We start from the raw sequence: 12,763 nt of genomic DNA, 5'->3' as shown, positions 1-12,763 counted from the left end.
CAGTTTGGTCACATGTCAGCTGTGTGTACCTGTGTCATTCAGCTGACTGGCCTCTGCAGCCCTCAGTTTCCCCATCTGTAAAACAGAGGCGATCACAGTTCCTAGCTTATGGAGTTCTGAGAATTCAATGAGGGTGAAGTACCAGCGCTTAGGCTGTGCTCATGATCCTCAGCAGGGCCCTAAGAAATGACTCACCACACGTATTACAATGCATTTCATCCTCACAGCAACCCTATTAAGTCATTGCCATTCACAGACAGGTTACCAGCTCAGGGAGGCAAAGTGATTTGTCTGTGGCTGCATAGCCGACCTCTCATCCCAGCTTGCCTGGTTCCCAGCCCCAGTCATTCTTTGGACATTTGAATCTGGCCTCCAGCCTCCCTGCTGGACCTGAGTCCTGGTCTCCAGCCCCTCCCCTGTCCCCCAGCTCCCCTCTCCCCAGCCTCCCTGCTGATCACAGGTGAAGATGGATAAGAGTGACAGAGTGGCCCCAGGGAAGCCCTAGGGATGCTGGGACATGTCCAGATAAGAGCAGGGATGATAATAACCCAGCCCTCTGGTCTCCAGCCACCCCCCAAGCAAGCCAGCTTCCTGGAGCCTCCAAGCTCTGGCTCGGCCCTGAATGCTCTCCCCAGCCTTCCTAACCACCTGGTGAGTCCTGGTGTCTCCTCCCTGGGGAAACCTCCACAGACTTCACAAGGACTTGGGCAGCCTTTGCTGGGCAGCGGAAGCCAGCAGAATGCCCCACCCCCTCCAGTGAGGCAACCCAGGGAATGGCGCACTTCCAGACCAAGGTGCCTCTGGGCTTTTACGACAGATACAGAGTCTATGAACAATAAGTAGTATTGTTTGGGGCATTTAAAACTTTCCTATAAAATGTTTTGCACTGAATACGTTGTTCTGTAACTTGCTTTTTTTCATTTAGCCTGATATTTCCAAGTTTTTTCCCAACTTAAAAAAAAAATTGACTTTATTGGTAGGTATTCATTCCCTAGGGCTGCCATAACAAATTTATGGCTCAAAAAACAGAAATGTATTGTTTCATAGTTCTGGGGGCCAGAAGCCTGAAATCAAGGTGTGGGCAGTGTTGGCTCCTCCTTGAGCCCCTGACGGGCATCTCTCCCACACTGCTCTCCCAGCTCCATGGTCCATCACCCAGAGCTCCCCGTGCTCCTTCCGCAGGTCTTATCCCCTGGAAACCACTGATCTGCTTTACTTTGCCTCTTCCAGATTGCTCTCTGAATGGAGTCGTGGCAGTGAAAGCACCAACTCCTAACCACAGGACCGCTAGGGAAGTCCCTGCTCCTGGCTGCTTTGACCCAGCATAATGCTGCTGTGATTCATCCATGTCATACATATCAGTGGAATCAATAGGGTTGAGAAGTTTCAAATCTAAAGGAAAGTTGCTGAAATAACACAATGAATACCCTCCACTTAAGCTCCCAATGGTGGACATTTTGCCACATTTGCTTTCTTGCTCTCTTACACGACACACACTCGCACACATTTTACTAAACCATTGGCTACTTCACCTTGCATCTCTGAGGACGCAGATATCCCTCTACATAATCATGTACCATTATCACATGTGATCGACTGAACATTTCTCTTTAGACCCCTTTCATCTGAAATACTCCCCTTGCCTTCTTTTTTTTTTCTTTTTTTAAATATTTATTTATTTATTTTGGCTGTGCCGGGTCTTAGTTGTGGCCCACAGGATCTTCTGTTGCGGCATGCATGCGGGATCTAGTTCTCTGACCAGAGATTGAGCCCAGGCCCCCTGCATTGGGAGCATGGAGTCTTACTCACTGGACCACCAGGGAAGTCCCACTCCCCTTGCCTTCTTATGTGTCTTTCGGGATATTGACTTTGGGGGGAAGAATACAAGCAGCTGTTTTCCAAAATGTTTCTCAGACTTATCCAGGATAATGTATTTAGATTTAGTTTGTTCTTAACAGCTGTAGGGTATTTCATCCAATGTTTATGCCCCGATTTGTTTCTCCACTCTCCTATCAATGAACACTTAGTCTTCTGGCACTTCTTCAACATTATAAACAATGTTCTAATGCACATCCTTGTACGTAGATCTCCATGGACACTTGGATGGAAATTTTATGCTGTCATCATTCTAGAAGTAGAATCAGTGGGGGGAGGTGTTCCAGTGATCTCTTGCTGGGTAATAACTATCCCACCATTTAGAGGCTTGGAACAGCAAGTTTTTTTTTTTTTTAATTATTCTTTAGAACTTTTTTTAAAATTTATTTTTGGCTGCGTTGGGTCTTCATTGCTGCACGTGGGCTTTCTCTAGTTTTGGCTAGTGGGGGCTCCTCTTCATTGCGGTGCGCGGGCTTTTCATCGTGGTGGCTTCTCTTGTTGCAAAGCACAGGCTCTAGGCACACAGGCTCAGTAGTTGTGTCGCACAGGCTTCATGTGGGATCTTCCCAGACCAGGGCTTGAAGCCGTGTCCCCTGCATTGACAGGCGGATTCTTAACCACTGTGCCACCAGGGAAGCCCAGCAATTTGGTTTTCTCTCTCACAGTTTTGAGGGTTGGCTGGGCTCTGCCGGGATCTCATGCAGTTGCAGGTAAGATGGTGGCCGGGGCTGGAGTCGTCAGATGGTTTCTCCGCTCCCAAGTCTGGCGCCTGGGCTGGCTGGCTGGGTCAGCTGGGACGAGATAGCGTTTCTTTCTTCACGCAGCCTCTGCACGCGTCTGCCTGGATTTCCTCCCAGCGAGGCTATCCCAGACTCCTCACGTGGCAGCTGACTTCCCCAAAAACGAGGTTCCAAGAAGCCTGGGCAGAAGCTGCCAGGCTTCTTAAGACTCAGAAGTTCCCAGAACCATCACTTCTACAGCATGCTACTGGTCAGGTAAGGCACTGAGTCAGCCCAGGTTCCAGGGGAAAGGAGTGGATTCCACCTCCCCACAGGAGGTGTAGAGAAGAATTTGCAGCCATCTTTTACCTACCACAGAGGTTATACTCTTCAGTTTTATTAAATATCGCCCAACCGGTTTCCAAAGGGTAGGTATGAATTTACACTCTGTAATCAGAAGTCCAACTCCATTTCTGATGTTTGCTGATAGCCTGAAAGCCTCAGGCTTCCCTCTTCCCTCTTGTGTCCCACATCTGGGCAAGCTGATAAGAAGGCCCTGATGCTTGCTCCCTTGCACAGGCAGGAAATTGAATTCAGGAAAGCCCTGGCCAGTGTGGAGGGGCCCTCAATCCAGCCTCACCCCCTAACCACAGTGAAAGCCCCTCCTCACTCTCTCAAGCCATTTCTGACCTGCTTGGGAACCTGCCCTGCTCCTCCCAGGAAGCCTCATTATGTGAGTCATCAATCTTATCCTACTCTCTGGCTATATGTGACCTCATCAGTCTTCACCTCTGAACCAAATTTTGTGTGGAGGGTTTGATCCCATCATGGAGCAACCAGGAAGCACACTCCTATCGGCAGAGTGTGAGTTTCATCTAGCCCGTACCTAGCTAATACTTGGCATCATCAGACTTTTTAATTTTTGCCAATCCGATGACAAACATGGTGTGAGATAATAGAAAAAATATATATCGGTCTCTGCCCTCAGTTCCTGGTACAAAGCTCCTGAAATCCTTGTAAATGGGGATGCCAGGAGAAGTGAGGTTTTCATTAAGTTGGTGTCAGTGAAGTGGGATTTGCTAGAACTCATGGAAGCATGTGGCTTGGGAAGAGAAAGGATAAAAGGGCAGGGGATGCGGAGATTTTGATTCCTGGTGGCCATGTGGTCACCCATGGCCTGGAGAAGCAGCTGTGCTGTATTCAGGTACTAAAGGTAAAAGCTGGCAATGGAATTTAGGGATGGACCCAACTCCCAGGGAGTTGGTTCAATTGAGGCAGAAGGAAATGAAAACTACTAAGAAAACAGCAAATGATTCAATTGTTTATTGTTATTGGTAACAGCTAAAATGAAATTAAAAGAGAGTGCTGGGTGGAACATTGATACTGATCAGATTTTGGTGAGTCTGAGCTTTGGCCACTAGCCTAATGCCACCCACTGAGGGAAAAGTCATGCAGGGACAACCATAAGAACCTCTGAGACCTCAGGTCACCAGGAAGGTAGTCAAGGAGGGGGAAGGGCAAAACCAAGAAACTGCTGAAAACAGGGGGACAGTGTGGAGGGCTTTTTTTCATTTCGTGGATCAGTATCATCACTTTCTTGAAGACCCTTTCTTGAAATGGATTGTGAGAGTAACTAGCTTAGGGGCTGTTCTTTGGTTTTGAGTCTGCAGAGTGGAAGGGCATGTCTGGGTTGTTCAGGACCCACAGCTCAGTATGAAAGAATCACAGATGGTTATAAGTGATCCAGACCCACAGGAGGTTATTCCTGAGGGAACAGCCAGCCTGGTAGACTGAATAAAAGCCACAGTAAGGTCTGATTACCCTGAGAAGGAGAACTATCCATCTCGCCCCATAAATGCCAAGTGGAACACTGCAGATGAAGTGGCTGACAACTCTGTATGCTAGCCACCTGGGGCTGGCTTTAAAATGACTTGAATATTCGCCCACAAAATACGCCCCTTACCCCGACCACCCTCTGGTTGGGGGGTGGCCCTTTTGCATGGGTACCCCACATAACCCGACTGCTGCAAAACTGAAGGACAGTTCAGGAAGCCTTATAAATCTGCGGTCCCAGCTCCCCCTCATGGGTCTTACTAAAGAAAAAAAATTAGGTTAATTAACAAGAAAATGGGGGGACTTCCCTGGTGGCGCAGTGGTTAAGAATTCACCTGCCAATTCAGGGGACATGTGTGTGAGCCCTGGTCCAGGAAGATCCCACATGCCGCGGAGCAACTAAATCCGTGCGCCACAACTACTGAGCCTGTGCTCTAGAACCTGCGAGCCACAACTACTGAGCCTGCACGTGCCGAGAGCCTGTGTTCCACAAGAGAATCCACCGCCATGAAGAGTAGCCCTCCCTCGCTGCAACTAGAGAAAGCCCAGCAACAAAGACCCAACGCAGCCAAAAATAAATAAATAAATTTAGTTATTAAAAAAAAAATGGGGAAAGGCAGAGAGAATCAAGAGACAAGAGACAGGTCTTGGCAGGGTGAACATTTTTAAAGGGTTATTAAGAAATAAGGTGAATAAAACGAATATTAATAGGAATGAAACAAAGAGGAAAACGCGAGGAAAGAAGAACTTCCTTGGTGGTCCAGTGGTTAAGACTCCATGCTTCCATTGCAGGGAGCACGGGTTCAATCACTGGTTGGGATCCGGGATCCCACATCCCGCATGATGCGTGGCATGGCCAAAAAACAAAAAAAATTAGGGGGCTAGCAACCTGGGGAGAAGTCGGACTCAAGTCCCAGAACCAGCTCTGGAGATTCTGCTTGGCCATGAAAGTTTTTAAAGGGGAAAAAGGGGAGGTAATCTCAGTTAATCACTGACTGTCAGTTTCTTTTTCTTTGACCGCACCTCGCTGGCAAGTAGGATCTGAGTTCATTGGAAGAGTGGAGTCTTAACCACTGTGCCACCGGGGAAGTCCCCTCAGTTAATCACTGAGATAGGGGGTCAGAATCATCACCATCTCCCGTTGGGTGCAGCCTTGTCGACTCCTTGTGATCTTTCTTTAGATGCCACCTTGTTCACACAGTTTCTTCACGGATTACTGAAGGGGAAGCTAGGAAAAAGATCTAGTCATCTGCTAATTCCTTATTCTTCATTTCTATTTCTTTGATCTAAGGAAAGAATCAGGTTAGGCTAAGTGTTGTGTGATCAAAAGATTTGAAAGGTGTGCTTGGGCCGGAAGTTAGTTACAATATGGCTTTGCTAAAGTGACAAGACAAAAGGGACCTCCTGCAGAGAGCTCTTTCCTGCAAAGAGCTCTTTCCTGCAAAGAGCTCTTTCCTGCAAAAAGCTGCTTACAGATCCCCATTGTCAGACATCACTCCATTTCTAAGGGATTAGGGGCGAAGGTCCATCTTCTGTAACTTCTTCCTGCTGATATAGGGTGTCGTAGTCTTAGAGTGGAAGATGCTGACATGCTTCTATAACATCTCTTTGCTGACAATTTTAGTTGCCCACTTACATATACGGGCCTAGCGAGCTACAATTTTTTTTTTTTTTTTTGCGGTACGCGGGCCTCTCACTGCTGTGGCCCCTCCCGTCGCGGAGCGCAGACTCAGCGGCCATGGCTCACGGGCGCAGCCGCTCCGCGGCATGTGGGATCTTCCCGGACCGGGGCACGAATCCGTGTCCCCTGCATTGGCAGGCGGACTCCCAACCACTGCGCCACCAGGGAAGCCCGCTACAATTATTTTGACGCCCACAAAGATACAGATTATTATGAGCAATAGTGTTAACCGCATTCTCTTGAGGCCAGTACTTGGAATTGTGCTAGCCAAAGAGTCAGTACTTCTCAAAATGGAGCAGCTTATGTCATGGCTGCAGTCTGGTCATCATGCTTTTTCCCTCTGGGGGACAGTTACAGTATCTGTAAAGCAACTCAAGAATGTGCATCAGACACTGAAAGATTCTATGACTCTATTGTCCTGATCATTAACTACTTGAGCCTGCCCTTTTGTGACTCAGGGAGGCTTGGGAGACTTCAGCTTTTCTACAAACAAGAGGCAGGGGACATTGGAAGGGCCTTTGTACTTGGGGGGAGGCGGGGGTACCGCAGTGTTCTGCTCGGTTTAAATTCCTCCCTTCTGCCTCCCCCTAACCCCACCCAAGCAACCACTGATCTGCTTTCTATCCCTCTAGTTTGGTTTGCATTTGCTAAATATAACTGGAATCATATAGCATGATCTATTTTTTTGTCTGCCTTCTTTTTTTGTTTTCCACATTAACTTTTTTTTCTTATTGTGGTAAAATACACATATATAATATTTACTATCTTAACCTTTTTTTCTTTTTTTGCAGTACGCAGGCCTCTCACTGTTGTGGCTTCTCCCATTGCGGAGCACAGGCTCCCGACGCGCAGGCTCAGTGGCCATGGCTCACGGGCCCAGCCGCTCCGCGGCACGTGGGATCTTCCTGGTCCAGGGCACGAACCCGTGTCCCCTGAATCGGCAGGCGGACTCTCAACCACTGCACCACCAGGGAAGCCCTACCTTAACCATTTTTAAGTGTACAGGTTGGCGGCATTACATGCAGTCACAATGCTGGGCAGAAATCACCACCATCATCCCCATAACTCCTTTCAGCTTGTAAAACTGAAACTCTGTCCCCATTAAACACAAACTACCCCTTCTCCCCACCCTTGGCCCCTGGCAGTCACCACTGTACTTTCTGTCTCTGTGAGTTTCAGTACTCTAAGTACCTCATATGAGTGGAATCCTGTAGTAGTTGCCTGCCATTAAGTCTTTTCAAGGACAGTTTCTGTTGATTTTTTTTTCCTTTGAACTGGCCATATTTCCTGTTTCTTTGTGTGCCTTGTGATTTTTTGTTGAGCACTGGGACATTTAAATCTAATAATGTGGTAACTCTGGAAGTCAGATTCTCCCCCTCCCCAGGGTTTGCTGTTTTTTGTTGTTGTTTGGGGGCTTTTTTTTTTTTTGGAATGTTGTAGGCTGTCTCTGTGACTGAGGTGTGAACTTAATGTGTTCTTAGGTCTTTTCTGAGCCTTTCCTTGGGCACACGCAGTCACTTGCTAATTTTCCCCATAGATGCAGGTTTTTTGTTTTGTTTTGTTTTGTTTTAATGTTCTAGTCTTTAATGTCTGACTCCTGAAAGGGGAAAATCGTTAAAAGATGGGGATTAATACTCAATGCTCTGTGGTGACCTAAATGGGAAGGAAAAGGAAATCCAAAAAAGAGGGGATATATGTATATGTATAGATTCACTTTGTTGTACAGTAGAAACTAACACAACATTGTAAAGCAACTATACTCCAATAAAAATTAATTTAAAAAAAAAAAGAAAGGGGTTATAAAGGGGTCCGGGGCCTTTAAATCCCCTGGCATTTACTTCAGCCAGATGGGCGGGGGCTGCAGCAGCGGGCGAGCTGCCACAAGAATGGCTGCCGCCCCTCGGTCTACAGCTCCCTGATCAGAAGCATTGATCAGTCTCAGCCGTCAGAGCCCAGATCCCCCATCTTCGGAGGACAGGGTCCTTTTTTGCTCACCTTCCTTCTTACAAGTTCTCCAGGTGGGGGATGGGCAGCTACTACTGAACTGAGAGCTGAAATTGATGGCCATTTACTGTCCAAGCCTTCCCCTGGAAGTTGTAAGCCTTCAGGCTTCCAGAATAGTTCCATCAGACAGATTCTGCCAGTGCAATTGTTGTCCAGGTGGGGAGACAGATTCCTGGTGCTTCCTACTCCATCATCTTCCCAGAATCTTCTCCGATCCAAAGCCTTTTGCACAACAGTGGGTGAAACAGTCGGGGAGTGAAGAAGGGAACTTCCCAGGACTCCTTGACACAGGAGCCCCACTCACCACTCATTGTGGTACCAAAACCTGTTGGTGAAGCCCTGACTTGGCGGCAATTAGATTGAGAAAACAGAACTAGAAGTGCAAGAGTTCATGAGACTATGGAAGTTGGAATGTTTAAACAGCCTTTATGTAAAGAAGCTGTGTCTCCTTTACCTATTGTTTTATGGGAATGGATATTATGTCCTGCTGGGAATATTTCCCCTACCTGGTATTGTAAACTCCAAACCTGTAGATGGAGTCCCAGCGGAGGCCACATCTAGGAATGTAAGGGTCGATTGAATTAAGGTAAAAGTTCTACTAACTGGAATTCTACTAATTGGAATACTCCATCAGACTTTCTGTGAAGTGCCTCTTTTACCTGAGTGCAATTACAGGGATTGACACTGTATCTGACTGGGGAATGTTTCCCTAACTAGTACTGTGAAACAGAAGGTGTGCAAATCCTCCCTTCAAGCAAGGTTACTTGGACGTGCTAAACAGGAACCAGTAAGATTGCCCGACTCTACACAGCGTTGAATAGAAGGTGGGGTGCTGGCAGGGACAGAGTCTCTGTGCGGTAGACCTATGTGGATTGTAGACTGGGGCTTAAGGCAAAAGCCTGTGAGCACCCCCCAGCGATGACTACTGGGACTTTCAACTGGAGAGTTTCCAGGGTTATTTACTATCTTGTTTTCAGACATTAATTGAAGCTACCCCATGACTGAAGGACATAAAATGATCTTAAAACCTGAAATACCCATTACGTCTAGGGTGATATCAGAGAAATGCTCTAATGGGGATGGCAGAACCCAGAAGAGTTCCATCATAAGATGGAAATGGTTTTCACAAGATGGCGCTGCCTGGGGAGACCGTCACGAGGAGGGAGCCTCTCTTCTCTGAGGACTGAATCCGGATCTGTGTGAGCAGCTCTGGATTCCACCACTTGGACAGTGAGTGCCCTATTAACAGCTCTCGACTGACCAACAAGAAGATGCTTGGTTTGTGGACAGCAGTTCCAAGGTGAACAGACAACCTCCTCTTTGGAAGGCCACCACTGTGATCAAAGAATGTGAAAACAGATCAGTCTGGTGGGCTGAAATGCAAGCTGTTTTCCTAGCCATGATGGGAGAATTGGCAGTGGGGAAATTCCCTATGTTTTGGTTTCTACAGACTCACGGTCAGGCAGGAGGGCAATGGAAACCTGGCCTGTTAAAGGGATGCCTAGGGAATTCCCTGATGGTCTAATGGTTAGGACTCTGCGCTTCCACTGCAGGGGACACTGGTTTGATCCCTGGTCGGGGAACAAAGATCCCACATGCAGCACAGCGTGGCCAAAAAATAATTATAATAATTAAAAATAAATAAATAAAATGATGCCGATATGGGACACAGCCCCGTGGAAATAACTATGGAAATTTGAGGGGTGCTTGAAAGTAGGACATGGCACATCAGTGTCCATCCTTGGAACCCCCTTCCAACTTAATAAGCAGAGATTCCTATATGTTCCCTTAAGGTGGCTGCCACCTGGGCCCATGAGATAAATGGACATGGGGTCCCTACAGCAATGCAGAGTTGGGCTGAATCTGGACATGGTCCTCTTGTACCCCCTGAGGCACGAAATGCCAATAAGAGCTGTTTTGTCAACAAGCAAGAGACAGAGAATGGAGATAGTTATGTGGCAGATTCCCTGGGGGGAAGGCCTGGATCGTAACTGGCAAGTGAGACTAATGCTGGTATCCCTGAGAGGTACAGATGGGTCCTGCCGGGAATAGACACCGATTCTGGACTGGGCTTTGCTTAGCTGGTGGTAGATGCAAATGCTCAGAATAATATAAAAGAACTGGAACAGAAGATATTGTGACAATTTGGGTGGCCGATCATCATTTCTTCAGACCAAGGACCCCACTTTATAGCCCATAATGTCCAGAGTACTAGTTTGGTAGAGAATTGGAGCAAGCAGTTAAAGCATTAGTTGTTTAAAATGGGACAATTAAAGAGCTGGCTTATACTCCTCCCTGTGTAACACAGGTATGAGTGCGGCCAAAGGAGTGTCCCCACTGGGTAGATGTCTCTGTTTTTCTGGTGGATCTGGGGAAGACAGGGTGGGGAGAAATGCTGGTAAGACTATGTAGTTTTTCCCAAGGGAGGAGGATGCTCATATAACAACTCATTTTTTTCTCTTTCTTTCTTCCCCACATCATCACAACTTTTTTTCTTCCTACCTGGTTCCATGACCAGGGCTGCAAATACAAGTGCCCCAAACAGTGATGATTCCTAAATAAGAGATAGCAACTATACGTCAAACCTTATGTCAGAATTCCTACGGGACTGATGGGGCAAGATGTGCCTTCACCTCCTCTGACAAAATTGGCATTGACAGTGAATGCAGCTATAGTGATGCTGGTAAAGATAGCCCACCAGTTTTGCACCTGTGTGACCGCAACCTCTGTGGACCGAGGGGGAGTCACCGGCTAGACTAGTATAGCTGCCTGCAATCTGGACCAGCACGGTGGCTGAACCTAACGTCCCTTCCAAAGGTGGAAGCATTTGGGTGTCAATGTAGAGAAGGAGGAACAGTAGCTAAGGGTAAAGTAATGGATAAATGAATTATGTCATGAGGGAAATCCAGTATTACATTAACACCTTGAAAGAGGCTCAGAGCAAGAGATGATATTCTCTGTTAGCTCGATTATACCAGATGCCTGGAAGGGTGAAGCCATATGTGCCAAGACCACTCCTGCTTTTGGAACCTGACAAGATCAGACAGAAACTTGAGACCCTAAGCGGCTTCACCCTGGCAGACACTTTCATATGATACGATGATGGACTGGAGTGATTGCTGACGGCATGGGATTCTGTAACATGCCAGTATCTTTCAAGTTGCATATTGTTTTGCTGTAAATGTTCCATGGCTAGACAAGGGGGTGGGCTGCGAAATAATAGAAAATTTGTCTTTTGGTCTCTGCCCTTGGTTCCTGGAACAGAATTCCTAAAATCCTTGTGATTTCCTAAGTGATAAGAGTACTAGGAGCATCTTTTGTTCTAATATTTGGTCTCTGTCCCCAGTTTCCGACCCAGGGCTCCTAAATCCATCAGAATTTCCTGGGTGATAGGGGTGTCTTTTGTTCTAATGAGGTGACTCTGGGTGGGCTTCTTGATAGCTCCTGGATGGGGGCTGGTCACCTGAAGCTTGGAACTTTCAGTCCCACCTCTCATGCTCCAGGGAGGGAAGAGGGGCTGGATATTGTTAATAATTAATCATGCCTACGTGATGAGCCTCCATAAAAATCCCCAAAGTATGAGGTTCAGAGAGCTTCTGGGTTGGTGAACACATCTACATCCCAGGAGGGTGGTGCACTCCAACTCCACAGGGACAAAAGCTCCTGGGCTGGGGACCCTTCCAGACCTTGCCCGATGTATCTCTTCATCTGGCTGTTCATCTATATTCCTTATCCTATTTTTTTATTACATAAAAAGCTGGTAAATGTAAGTAAGTGTTTCCCCCAGTTCTGTGAGTTGTTCTAGCAAAGATTATCAAGTCCAAGGAGGGGGAAGTCATGGGAACCTCTGATTTGTAGCCAACTTGGCAGAACCTGGGGTGACCTGGAGACCTCCTACTTGTGATTGGCATCTGAAATAGGGGGCAGTCTCGTGGGACTGAACCCTTAACCTGCGGGGTCTTCAATAACTCTGGTTACTATCAAAATTGAAGAATCGTAGGACACCCAGCTGGTGTCACAGAGAATTGCCCGATGTGGGGAAAAACCCCACACATCTGGTGTCAGATGTTAAACATTGTGAGTGCGGTAGTGTGTGAGAGCAAAGGAGAAACACCAGGAGAAGGAGTGGACGCTTTTATTGCATACGGGATCCATTATGGACTGAACCAGTGTCCCTAAATTTGTATGTTGAAGTCCTAATCCCCAGTCAAAATGTGGGGATTTGGAGATAGGCCTTTAAAGAAGTGATTAAGGTAAAATGAGGCCATTAGGGTGGGCCCTCATCCAATGTGACTGGTGTCTTTATGAGAAGAGGGGATATGGACCGCAAAGAGACACCAAGGCTGCGTGGGCACAGAGGAAAGACCACGTGAGGACACAGGGACAAAACAACCACCTGCAAGGTGAGAAGAGAAGCCTGGAAAAATCGACGTTGTCTGCACCTTGATCTTGGACTTCCGGCCTCCAGAACTGTCAGAAAATAAATTTCTCTCGTTGTTCAGGCCACCTGGTCTGTGGTAGTTTGTTATGGCAGCCCCAGCGGATCAGCACAGGATCTCAGTGTTTTAGTTTGCATCTCTAGCTTGCTAATCCTGCTCACTATTTATTTTGTTTAAAACACACATGGGGTCCTGTGGCTGCCCAGCTTGCG

General features: G+C 47.2%; 1 long non-coding RNA gene across 1 annotated transcript; it reads left to right on the top strand.

Annotated features, from left to right (window-relative positions):
• Positions 1-2,330: 2,330 nt before the first annotated feature.
• LOC115848127 (uncharacterized) lies at positions 2,331-7,825 on the top strand. Its single transcript, XR_009559069.1, has 3 exons — positions 2,331-2,585; positions 2,700-2,870; positions 6,900-7,825. It is a non-coding gene; the product is annotated as an uncharacterized lncRNA (long non-coding RNA).
• Positions 7,826-12,763: the final 4,938 nt, after the last annotated feature.

The sequence above is a fragment of the Globicephala melas genome, chromosome 15 (assembly GCF_963455315.2).
Source record: "Globicephala melas chromosome 15, mGloMel1.2, whole genome shotgun sequence".
Taxonomy (NCBI): domain Eukaryota; kingdom Metazoa; phylum Chordata; class Mammalia; order Artiodactyla; family Delphinidae; genus Globicephala; species Globicephala melas.
Note: the sequence above shows the minus strand (reverse complement) of the source record. Positions and strands in the feature narration are given on the sequence as shown.